Here is a 13168-nt window from a genome sequence, read left to right on the forward strand (position 1 = left end):
GGTTAAGTTTTTTGATCCATTTCGCTACTCTGTGTCTCTTAACGGGTGCATTTAGTCCATTGACATTAAAAGAGATAATTGTCATGGGATTTAGTGCAGTCTTTGTGTAGAAGTTTGGTCTTTGTTCGTCTGTCTTGTCTTAAAATAGACCTTTCAGGTTTTTTTTTAAGGCTGGTTTTTAGTCTGTAAAGTTTCTTAGCTGTTGTTTATCAGTGAAGCTATGAATACTTCCTTTAAACTTGCTGGGTGCAGTATTCTAGGTGAAGCATTTATTTCATTTCGTTTTGTCACTATATCCCACCACTGCCTCTGGCCTTGAGTGTTTCTTGTGACAGGTCTGCTGTAAATTTCAAGGATGCTCCCTTGTATGTAATTTACCTCTTTGATCTTGCTGCTTTCAGTATTCTGTCTCTATCTGTGGTATTCATCATTGTAACTAGGATGTGTCTTGGGGTGTTTTTCTTAGGGTCTCTTTTATCTAGTACTCTTCAGGCATGCAGGATTTGGTCACATGTATTCTTTAGCTCTGGTAATTTCTCTGTGATGATGTTCTTGACTGTTGATTCTTCCTGGAGATTTTCTTCCTGGGTCTCTGGGACTCCAATCATTCTTAAGTTGTTTCTGTTGAGCTTATCAAAGACTTCTATTTTCATCTGTTTGTATTCTTTGAGTAATTTTTTCATTGTCTAATCATTTGCTTAAGACTTTTTTTCCAATCTTTTCTTCTGTATGGAGTTATTATGCTTCTCATCTTCCAGCTCACTAATTCTATCCTCAGCCACTGTTACCCTGTTGGAGAGCTTATTCATTGTGTCTTTCAATTTGTCTACTGAGTTTTTCAGACCTGTTATTTGACCTGATATTTCAGTTTGGGGTTTTCTGATTTCTATCTTCATATTCTCTTGATTCTTATTAGTATTCTGTTCTATACTTTCTTTGAGTTCTGTGAACATCCTTCATATTTTTTTCTAAACTCCATATCTGAAAGACTAACTAGGTGGTTGGCAGTGGTCCTATCATCAGAGTTGCCATCTTCATTCTCTATGTCTGATGTTGGTCTGCATAGTTTCCCCATTGTTGCTCTTGTATTGTGGGTTTTTCTACATGTTGTGATGGTATTCATTGGCTAGGCTCCACGTCGCTTCAAGGCAACACTCCTCTGGTTCCACCCCTTGTGGTAGAAAGACTCATCTCATGAGAATCAATTCCTCAGGGGATGGATGCCAGAGAGTGTCAAAGTTCCCAGTCTGAAGCAAACAGAGGGAAGCCTCAAAATGCTTGCTGTGCTTATGAAGCCCATCAGAGTCAGCTGTATCCACAGTCTCAGGGCAGGAAAGACTCACTCAGGAGAAGTGAGCCATCAGGGAATGGATGCCAGAGATTATCAAAGTTTCCAGACTGAAGCAAGCAGACGAAGCCTCAAAATATCTGCCATGCTTAAGAGGCCCAGAAGAGTCAGCTGTATCCAAAGTCTCCAGGCAGGAAAGCTTAATTTGCTTTTCTGTTGCAGATCAGCCCTTGATGGGGCTGGATGATGGTGGAATGGAGGATGAGGTCTTTCTGCTCCAGCTGAGACCACGCATCTGCCACCCTGTTTAGCCAGAAGTTCAGAGGTCATAGTGGCGGGTAGAAAACTAACAGGTTGCCAGGCTTCAAAGATATCAGCTTTATTCAATGGATAAGGCTGAAGCAAAAGCCCCCCTCAAAAAAAGTCAGAAATTCTTCTGTTCTCTCTCAATCTTCCCTCTTTATCTCTTTATAACCTTCTTATTATTTTAGCACTTTACTTCTAACTTGTTTCGGTTTCATGGGATTAATGATTTCAGAGTGAAGACTGTAAACACAGATTCCACTCTCCCATCTATCAAAGAGAACAATTAGCTTAGCCCTGAAAGACAATCAGTCTTATAAGGCAGAATCTTTCAATAGTCTGTCTGTTGATTCAGGCTGATGCCAGCACTTCTGTGTAGATTTCAAGTTATGTTTCAAGTTACGTGCTTGAAACTGGGCAATGAACAAAGCATGGGATCAGACATCCATTTGATCTGTATCTCACAGACCAGTGACATTGACCAATTCCTAATCATACTATACTGGAAATGTGACCATGACCATTTTGAAAAACGGGCATATTCTCCACTCTCCATCTAGTGGCAAGATTCAAGCTCAAAAATACGGTGATACAAATATGAATGTGCAATCACGTTCCACAGAAAATTTGGGGGTTTGTCTTATCCAAACATCGATTTCATATCTTAGAATGTGCTTTATTTCAAATCCACAAATTTTAGAAGTGTGTAGATAAATGCATAAATTCAAATATGTGTAAATGTTACATAATGATCACAGAGATGTCAATAAACCTAGATTTTAGAAACAATAATACTGATTTACACAACATTACATGAGTACGTATCTGTTTTATGATAGAGATGCTCAGAGGAAACTGACCTGGTAAAGAGACCCTTTGCAACTGGAGGACTAAACCAAAGATATACTGAGTCATATTCCAATACAACCTGCACAGTAATAACTCATAAGATCTTTGACTTAAGTGGAAATAAAATTCAAAAATAATCTTACTTTATTTAGTTTCATATATAACAAGTTGAATTTTGAACACTGTGGAAAAGTTGGAGTTTTCTTTGTATTTTCCTTTTTCTGAGGGGGCACACCTGGCAGTGCCTAGGGGTTATTCCTGGCTCTGGCCTCAAAAATCACTCCTGGCAGGCTTAGGGGACTGGATGGGATGCCAGGAATGTAACCAGAATTGACTGCATGTAAGAGAAATGCCCTACCACTGTGCTATTACTCTGGCTCAGGTTGAAGTTTTCTAAAGAAAGACCTACAGAGGAAGAACCTGCAATTAAAACAGCAAATACTTATGAGTGGTTATTTTGCTAAAATATAAGAAGCTCCGTGTACATTATAAGAAAGTATGAATGAAAACATGTAATATAGAAAACCGGTTATAAGCAATATTTTGCAGAAGCCAGGTCCCCTGTTTCTGACGTCAGGTTGGGAAAATCCACGAAAATACGCCTGCCCAGTGGGGCCTGAATGTGAAAAATTGTGAGTGCTGCCTGTGTGTGTCTGCCTACTGTCCTATTGTGTGAACCTCTTGGGAGTGGGTCAAAAAGAGGCTCCAGAAAACTCGCTCTCCCAGAGGCCAATTCTAGGGCGGGAACACCAAGGAACTGCTCCATAACGTAAAAACTGGCTATAAGCAGTACTTTGCAGAAGGCAGGTCCAATGTTTGTGATGTTAGGCTGAGAAAATCCACAAAACTACGCCTGCCCAGTGGGGCCCGACTGTGAAAAATTGTGAGTTCTGCCTTTGTGTGTCTGTATACTGTCCTCTTGCATGATCCTCTTGGGAGTGGGCCAAAAAAAGGCTCCAGCTCCACTTCGCTTCGCAGCTGTGCTCTCTTTCTAAGAAAAAAACACCATGACAACAAGAAGAAAAAATCACACTAAGAACTGTGCTGGATCACTGAAGCCCAGCATTTCTCTCCGGACTGTCTTCTCTGCTGTGTGCTCGGGCCTAAGATTTGATCCTGTGTAAAGCTTCATCCATAGAGGACTCCCCTCCCTTGGAGGCAAGTCGACCCATCCAGAAAGGATGGAGCCAGAGGAGTGTGGCTGCCTGCATCATTTAGCCAATAAATACCACCACAACACATAGAAAAAACTTACAATACAAGTGTGACAATGGGGAAACAACGCAGGCAAGCAAGAGACATAGAGAATGAAGATGAAAATTCTAATGACCAGATAATGACCAACTGACTAATCAACCTCTCAAATAAGGACTTTAGACTAGCAATATGGAAGATGCTCAAAGAACTCAAAGAAACCATGGACCAAGTTGAAAAAAACACTAATAAGAATCAAGAAGACATGAAGACAGAAATCACAAAACTCCAAACTAAAATAACATGTCAACTAATAGGCCTGAAAAACTCAGCAAACAAAGTGAATGACAAAATGGATAAGCTCTGGGACAGGGTATCATAAGCTGAGAATAGACTTGGTGCTGTGGAAGATGAGATAAATAACAACTCATACAGCAGGAGAGATTGAAAAAAAAAACTTAAAGCAAATGAACAGACAATAGAAAAATTGGTCAAAGAATGGGAACAGATGAAAATAGAAGTCTATGATAAGCTCAACAGAAACAACTTAAGAATCATCGGAGTCCCAGAGACCCAGGAAGAAAGTTTCCAGGAAGAATCAAAGGTCAAGAACATTATTAAAGAGAAACTTCCAGAGCTAAAGAATATATGTGATCAAATACTGCATGCTCGAAGATTACCAACCAAAAGAGACCCCAGAAAAAATACACCAAGAAACATCCTGGTCACAATCCCACAGATAGAGACAGCATTCTGGAAACAGCAAGATCAAAAGGGGAAATTACATTCAAGGGAGCATCCTTGAGATTTACAGCAGACCTGTCACCAGAAACAGTCAATGCCAGAAAGCAGTGGTGGGAAAACAAGGGAATCCAGATAGGAAAGGAACAAGTCAAGCTCTCACTGTTTGCAGATGATATGATACTCTACTTAGGAAACCCTAAAGACTCTACCAAAAAGCTTCTAGGAACAATAGACTCATATAGTAAGGGGGCAGGCTACAAAATTAACACACAAAAATCAATGGCCTTTCTATACACCAATAGTAATAAGGAAGAAATGGACATTAAGAAAACAACCCCATTCACAATAGTGCCACACAAACTCAAATATCTTGCAATCAACTTGACTAAAAATGTGAAGGACCTATACAAAGAAAACTATAAAACTCTGCTCCAAGAAATAAGAGAGGACACGCAGAAATGGAAACGCATACCCTGCTCATGGATTGGCAGTATTAACATCATTAAAATGGCAATACTCCCCAAGACATTATACAGATTTAATGCTATCCCTCTAAAGATACCCATGACATTCTTCAAAGAAGTGGATCAGGCACTTTTGAAATTCATTTGGAACAATAAACACCCTAGAATAGCTAAAGCAATCATTGGGAAAAAGAATATGGGCAGAATTACTTTCCCCAGCTTTAAACTTTACTACAAAGCAATAGTTATCAAAACAGCATGGTATTGGAATAAGGACAGGCCCTCAGATAAGGGAATAGGCTTGAATACTCAGAAAATATTCCCCAGACATACAATCACCTAATTTTTGATAAAGGAGCAAGAAATCCTAAATGGAGCAGGGAAAGCCTCTTCAACAAGTGGTGTTGGCGCAACTGGCTAGCCACCTGCAAAAAATTGAACTTAGACCCCCAGCTAACATCATGTAAGAAGGTAAAATCCAAATGGATTAAAGACCTCGATATCAGCCCCCAAAACCAAAACACTACAGGACATTGAGACTACAGGCATATTCAAGGAAGAAATGGCACACTGCAAGCAAGTGAAACAGAGGTTAACAGATGGGAATATATTAAGCTGAGAAGCTTCTGAACCTCAAAGGAAATAGTGCTCTAAATACAAGAGCCACCCACTGAGTGGGAGAAACTATTTACCCAATACCCATCAGATCAGGGGCTAATCTCAAAAATATACAAGGCACTGACAGAAATTTACAAGAAGAAAATATCTAATCCCATCAAACAAAAGGGGAGAAGGAATGGACAGACACCTTGACAAAGAAGAAAAACAAATAGCCAAAAGACACATGAAAAATGCTCCACATCACTGATCATCAGGGAGATGCAAATCAAAACAACTATGAGGTACCACCTCACTCCACAGAGAATGGCACACATCACAAAGAATGAGAATAAACAGTGTTGGGGGGATGTGGAGAGAAAGGAACTCTTATTCACTCCCGGTGGGAATGCCGTCTAGTTCAACCTTTATGGAAAGCGATATGGAGATTCCTCCAAAAACTGGAAATCGAGCTCCCATATGTTCCAGCTATACCTCTCCTAGTATACCCTAGGAACACAAAAATACAATACAAAAATCCCTTCCTTACACCTATATTTATTGCAGCACTATTTACCATAGCAAGACTCTGGAAACAACCAAGGTGTCCTTCAACAGATGAATGGCTAAAGAAACGGTGGTACATATACAGAATGGAATATTATGCAGCTGTCAGGAGAGATGAAGTCATAAAATTTTCCTATACTTGGATGTACACGCAATCTATTATGCTGTGTGAAATAAGTCAGAGAGAGAGAGAAAAATGCAGAATGTTCTCACTCATCTATGGGTTTTAAGAAAAATGAAATACATTCTTGCAATAATAATTTTCAGACACAAAAGAAAAAGAGCTGGAAGTTTCAGCTCACCTCAGGAAGCTCACCACAAAGAGTGATGAGTTTAGTTAGAGAAATAACTACATTTTGAACTGCCCTAATAATGAGAATGTATGAGGGAAATGGAAAGCCTGTCTAAAGTACAGGATGGGTTTGGGTGGGGAGGAGGGAGATTTGGGACATTGGTGATGGGAACGTTGCACTGGTGATGGGTGATGTTCTTTACATGACTGAAACCCAAACACAACCATGTATGTAATCAAGGTGTTTAAATAAAATATATAAAAAAAGAAAGGGAACTGGAATGGGGGAGGACATAGTTGGTGATGGATATTCCTCTTATTCAATGTTAATATGTACCTAAAATACTACTGTGAAAGACATGTAAGACATTATGGAAAAATTGTGTTTTTACTCAGAAACTTTCTTTGATTTACATGTATTATTATTATAGCAATTATATTATATGTTATGTTATGTCACTATATTAAGTTATGTTAGTTTACCTCATTATGTTAATCAGTTTTGTCTCTTGAATAAATTCTTACAATTAAAAAAATAAGAAAGGATAAAAAATACTTCTGTCTCTGGGAACCATAGGGAATGCCAGGGTTCAAATCTGGGTTGGCAAGGCAAATGCCATACCTACTGTGCTATTGCTCTGATCCATTGTATTTATTTCCAAGAATAGAATTTTAATTTTTTTAAGTAATATGTCCTTTTACAAGGATTAAACCCATATGAGTGACATGAAAGCAAGCCTGCCACCGATTTGCTTCAGTTCCAATATTTGAACAGTTTAGTACAAGGTTTATAATCTGGGGTTGGAGATATAGCACAGGGATATGGTGTTTGCCTTGCATGCAAAAGGACAGTGGTTTGAATCCCAGCATCCCATATAGTCCCCCGAGCCTGCAGAGAGCTATTTCTCAGCACAGAGCATAGAGTACTGCAGGGTGTGACCTCCCACCAAAAAAAGTTTTATCATCTTTGTTTAGTAGCAAAAAAAATAGTACTTATAAAGTATACTATATATAAGTGGTATATTATAAACACTACATATGATATTTGTTTTAAAATTATTTTCCTAGGGAAGATTCAATGTTAATATGTACCTAAATACTACTGTGAAAGATGCATAAGCCAATATGGTCAAAATAAAAATTATATATAATAAAAGAACAAAAGAATATGAGGATGTACATATTCATGTGGAGTCAAGTTGCACATAAAATCCGGGACTTTATCTTATCAATACATGGATATTATCTCTGAGAAAGTGCTTTCTTACTAATACACATATTTTGAAGTGCATAGATTCACACTTGAATTAAATTTCTGTAAATATTGATGATCACAGGGGTATCACTAAGCATAGATTTTAGAACCAACAATACAGACTTACACAATGCTGATCACTGGTACGTGAGGACAGATCTGTTGATTGATAGAGATGCTCAGAGGAGACTGACTTTTTGAAGTGAACCTTCTGGAACTCAGCACAGTAGAGAGGACTAAACCAAAGAGGCCCTGACTTGTATTCCATTACACCCTGCACACTAACACAGTCCTTTCTGTGTCTTGTGACTTTGCCTTTAGTGGTAATAAAGTTTAAAACTGAGTTTACTTTATTTACTTTTATGTAATACAAGGTAAATTTTGAAAACTGTGTAATATTGGAGGTTTTCTTTCCAATTTTTCATGTTGGGGCCACAACCAGGAGTTGTCATGAGTTACTCCTATTTCTTTACTCATAAATCGCTCCTGGAATTCTAAGGGGACAACATGGATTCCAGGGATAGAACGTGGATCTATTCTAGATTGGCTCCATGCAAGACAAAAGCACTATCACAGGTTAATGATTCAGGTTAATTAATTTTTCTTTCTTTTTTTCATATTATTATTATTTTATTTTATGTATTATTTTTTCTATTTTCTCTCTATTTTTAATAACTTAACCTTCAGTCATCCTGAAACAAATGTATTATGATCATTTATGACAACTATGTGATATATTTTCTTTAAATAAATTAATTTAAAAATAATATCCTGTCCGGCGTCCCCTGTTTGGGACATCAGGTGGGGAAAATCCAAGAATCTACGCCTGCCCAGTGGGGCCCAAATGTGAAAAACTGTGAGTTCTAACTGTAAATGTCTGTCTACTGTCCTCTTGCGTGAAACTCTTGGGAGTGGGGCAAAAGAGGCTCCAGAAAACTTGCTCTCCCAGAGGCCATTTTCAGGGCGGGACTCCAGAACATAAAAACTGGCAATCTTTTGCAGAAGCCGCGTCCCCTGTTTAGGACATCAGGCGGGGAAAATCCACGAATCTACGCCTGCACAGTGGGGGCCAACTTTAAAAAATGTGAGTTCTACCTGTAAATTTCTGTCTATTGTTCTCTTGCGTGAAACTCTTGGGAGTGGGGCAAAAGAGGCTCCAGCAGAGCATGGCCACTTTGCTTCGCTACACAGCCGTGCGCTCTTTCTACGAAAAGACCACCATCGCAACAAGAAGAAAAAATCACAATAAGAACGGCGCTATATCACAGAAGCAAGCATATCTCTCCAGACTGTCTTCTTTGTTGCATGCTCGGGCCTAAGATTTGATCAAGTGTCAGGCTTCATCCACGGAGGACTCCCCTCCCTTGGAGGCAAGTCAGCCCATCCAGAAAGGGCAGAGCCAGAGGAGTGTGCTGCCTGCATCATATAGCCAATGAATACCACCACACACATAGAAAACCCACAATACAAGTGTGACAATGGGGAAACAACGCAGGCCAGCATCAGACATAGAGAATGAAGATGACAATTCTGATGACCAGATAATGACCAACCAACTAATCAACCTCTCAGATAAGGACTTTAGACTAGCAATATGGAAGATGCTCAAAGAACTCAAAGAAACCATGGATCGAGTTGAACAGAACACTAATAAGAACCAAGAAAATATGAAGACAGAGATCACAAAACTCCAAACTGAAATAACATGTCAACTAACAGGCCTGAAAAAGTCAGTAAACGAAGTGAATGACAAAATGGATAAGCTCTGGGACAAGGTATCAGAAGCTGAGAATAGACTTGGTGCTGTGGAAGATGAGATACATAACAATTCCATACAGCAGGAGAGATTGGACAAAAAACTTAAAGCAAATGAGCAGACAATGGAAAAATTAGTCAAAGAATGGGAACAGATGAAAATAGAAGTCTATGATAAGATCAACAGAAACAACTTAAGAATCATTGGAGTCCCAGAGACCCAGGAAGAAAATTTCCAGGAAGAATCAACAGTCAAGAACATCATTAAAGAGAAACTTCCAGAGCTAAAGAATATATGTGATCAAATCCTGCATGCTCGAGAGTACCAACCAAAAGAGACCCCAGAAAAACCACCCCAAGACACATCCTAGTCACAATGACAAATCCCACAGATAGAGACAGAATTCTGAAAACAGCAAGATCAAAAGGGGAAATTACATTCAAGCAAGCATCCTTGAAATTTACAGCAGACCTGTCACCAGAAACACTCAATGCCAGAAAGCAGTGGTGGGATATTGTGACAAGACGGAATGAAATGAATGCTTCACCCAGAATACTATACCAAGCGAAACTCACTTTCCGGTTTGACGGAAGAATACATGGTTTCACAGACAAAAAGCAGCTCAGAGACTTTACAGACACAAAACCAGTCTTAAAAGAAAAATTGAAAGACCTAATTTTTGACAAGACTAACCAAAAGACACACCAAATTTTGATATAAAGATGGCATTAAATCCCAGGACAATTCTTTCTTTCAACATCAATGGACTAAATGTACCAGTTAAGAGATACAAAGTGGCTAACTGGATCAAAAACCTCAATCCAACCTTCTGCTGCCTACAAGAAACGCAACTGAATAGTCAGAACAAATATAGACTCAAAATAGGGCCCGGAAAGATAGCACAGCGGTGTTTGCCTTGCAAGCAGCCGATCCAGGACCAAAGGTGGTTGGTTCGAATCCCGGTGTCCCATATTGTCCCCCGTGGCTCCCAGGAGCTATTTCTGAGCAGACAGCCAGGAATAACCCCTGAGCACTGCCGGTTGTGCCCCCCCCCAAAAAAAACAAACAAACAAAATATAGACTCAAAATAAAAGGCTGGAGAAAAAATATCCAAGCAAACAACACCCACAAGAAAGCTGGACTGGCCATACTAATATCAGATAATGCAAACTTTATACTCAGGAAGGTTGTAAGGGACAAAGATGGGCATTTTATATTAATCAAGGGGCATGTAGAGCAGGGAGAAATAACTCTCCTAAATATATATGCATCGAATGAGGGGTCAGCAAAATATTTAATACAAATGTTGACAAATCTGAAAAATAATATCAATAACAACACAATTATTGTGGGGGACCTTAACACGGCTTTGTCAATGCTGGATAGGTCAACCAGACTGAAACCCAACAAGAATATACTAGACCTGAGGAGAGAAATAAAAGAAAGAGGCCTAGTGGATATATATAGGTCACTCCATTCCCAGAAACCTGGATACACATTCTTTTTCAATGTACATGGGACATTCTCCAGGATAGACTACATGCTGGCACATAAAACATACCTCCACAATATCAAGAGGATAGAAATTTTGAAGACTACCTTCGCTGACCACAAGACTCTGAAATTATTTGTGAATTCCAAAGGGACTCAGAAGGAAAACCTTAACACCTGGAAGTTAAACAGCCTCATACTCAATAACCAGTGGGTCCGAGATGAAATCAAGGAGGAAATCAAAAGGTTCCTGGAAACAATTGACAATAAAGACACCAACTATCAGAACTTATGGGACACAGCAAAAGCAGTACTGAGAGGAAAATTTATAGCTTTGCAAGCACACATCAGGAAGGAAGAAGGAGCTTACCTGAGTAGCTCAATGACACAGCTAATAGAACTAGAAAGTGTTCAACAAAAGGACCCAAAAATAGGGAGACAGAAGGAAATAACAAAGCTGAGAGCAGAAATTAATGAAGTGGAAACACAAAATACAATCCGAAGGATCAACGAAAGCAGAAGTTGGTTCTTCGAAAAAATAAACAAGATTGATAGACCACTGGCAAACCTAAGAAAGAAAGAGAGAGAGAGAAACTTGATAACTTGTATTAGGAATGAAAACAGAGAGATCACTACTGATATGACAGAGATTCAAAGGGTAATCAGAAACTACTTTGAGAAACTCAACGCCACTAAAAATGAGAACCTGGAAGAAATGAATAAATTCTTCGACTCTTATAATCTTCCACGGTTGAAGGAATAAGATGTAGCATATCTAAACACCCCCATCACCATTGATGAAATTAAAACGGTAATCAAAGGTCTGCCAAAAAACAAAAGCCCAGGCCCAGATAGATTCACTAATGAATTCTTTCAAACTTTTCGAGAGGAACTACTACCAATCCTGGCAAGACTCTTTCATGAAATGGAACAAACGGAAACACTTCCATATAGCTTTTATGAAGCCAACATCACCTTGATACCTAAACCAGATAGAGATGCTACAAAAAAAGAAAATTACAGACCAATATCGCTGATGAATGCAGATGCAAAGATCCTCAACAAAATCCTGCAAATAGGATTCAATGCCTCATTAAGAAGTTCATCCACTACTATCAAGTAGGTTTCATCCCAGGAATGCAAGGATGGTTTAACATCCGTAAATCTAACAACATAATACACAACATCAATAACAAGAAAAATAAAAACCACATGATCATATCAATAGATGCAGAGAAAGCATTTGATAAGGTCCAACACCCATTCTTGATCAAAACTCTTAGCAAGATGGGAATGGAAGGAACCTTTCTCAATATAGTTAAGGCCATCTACCACAAGCCAGTGGCAAATATTATCCTCAACGGAGAAAAACTAAAAGCCTTCCCTCTAAATTCTGGCACAAGACAAGGCTGTCCTCTCTCACCACTCCTATTCAACATAGCACTGGAAGTACTTGCTATAGCAATTAGGCAAGAAAAAGTATCAAGGGAATCCAGATAGTAAAGGAACAAGTCAAGCTCTCACTGTTTGCAGATGACATGATACTCTACTTAGAAAACCCTAAAGACTCTACCAAAAAACTTCTAGGAACAATAGACTCATATAGTAAGGGGGCAGGCTACAAAATTAACACACAAAAATCAATGGCCTTTCTATACACCAATAGTAATAAGAAAGAAATGGACATTAAGAAAACAACCCCATTCACAATAGTGCCACACAAACTCAAATATCTTGCAATCAACTTGACTAAAAATGTGAAGGACCTATACAAAGAAAACTATAAAACTCTGCTCCAAGAAATAAGAGAGGACACGCAGAAATGGAAATGCATACCCTGCTCATGGATTGGCAGGATTAACATCATTAAAATGGCAATACTCCCCAAGACATTATACAGATTTAATGCTATCCCTCTAAAGATACCCATGACATTCTTCAAAGAAGTGGATCAGGCACTTTTGAAATTCATTTGGAACAATAAACACCCTTGAATAGCTAAAGCAATCTTTAGGAAAAAGAATATGGGAGGAATTACTTTCCCCAACTTTAAACTGTACTACAAAGCAATAGTTATCAAAACAGCATGGTATTGGAATAAGGACAGGCCCTCAGATCAGTGGAATAGGCTTGAATACTCAGAAAATATTCCCCAGACATACAAATACCTAATTTTTGATAAAGGAGCAGGAAACCCTAAATAGAGCAGGGAAAGCCTCTTCAACAAGTGGTGTTGGCCCAATTGGATAGCCACTTGCAAAAAATTGAACTTAGACCCCCAGCTAACATCATGTAAGAAGGTAAAATCCAAATGGATTAAAGACCTCGATATCAGCCCCCAAAACCATAAGATATATAGAACAGCACA

The sequence above is a fragment of the Suncus etruscus genome, chromosome 8 (genome assembly GCF_024139225.1).
Source record: "Suncus etruscus isolate mSunEtr1 chromosome 8, mSunEtr1.pri.cur, whole genome shotgun sequence".
Classification (NCBI taxonomy): Eukaryota; Metazoa; Chordata; class Mammalia; order Eulipotyphla; family Soricidae; genus Suncus; species Suncus etruscus.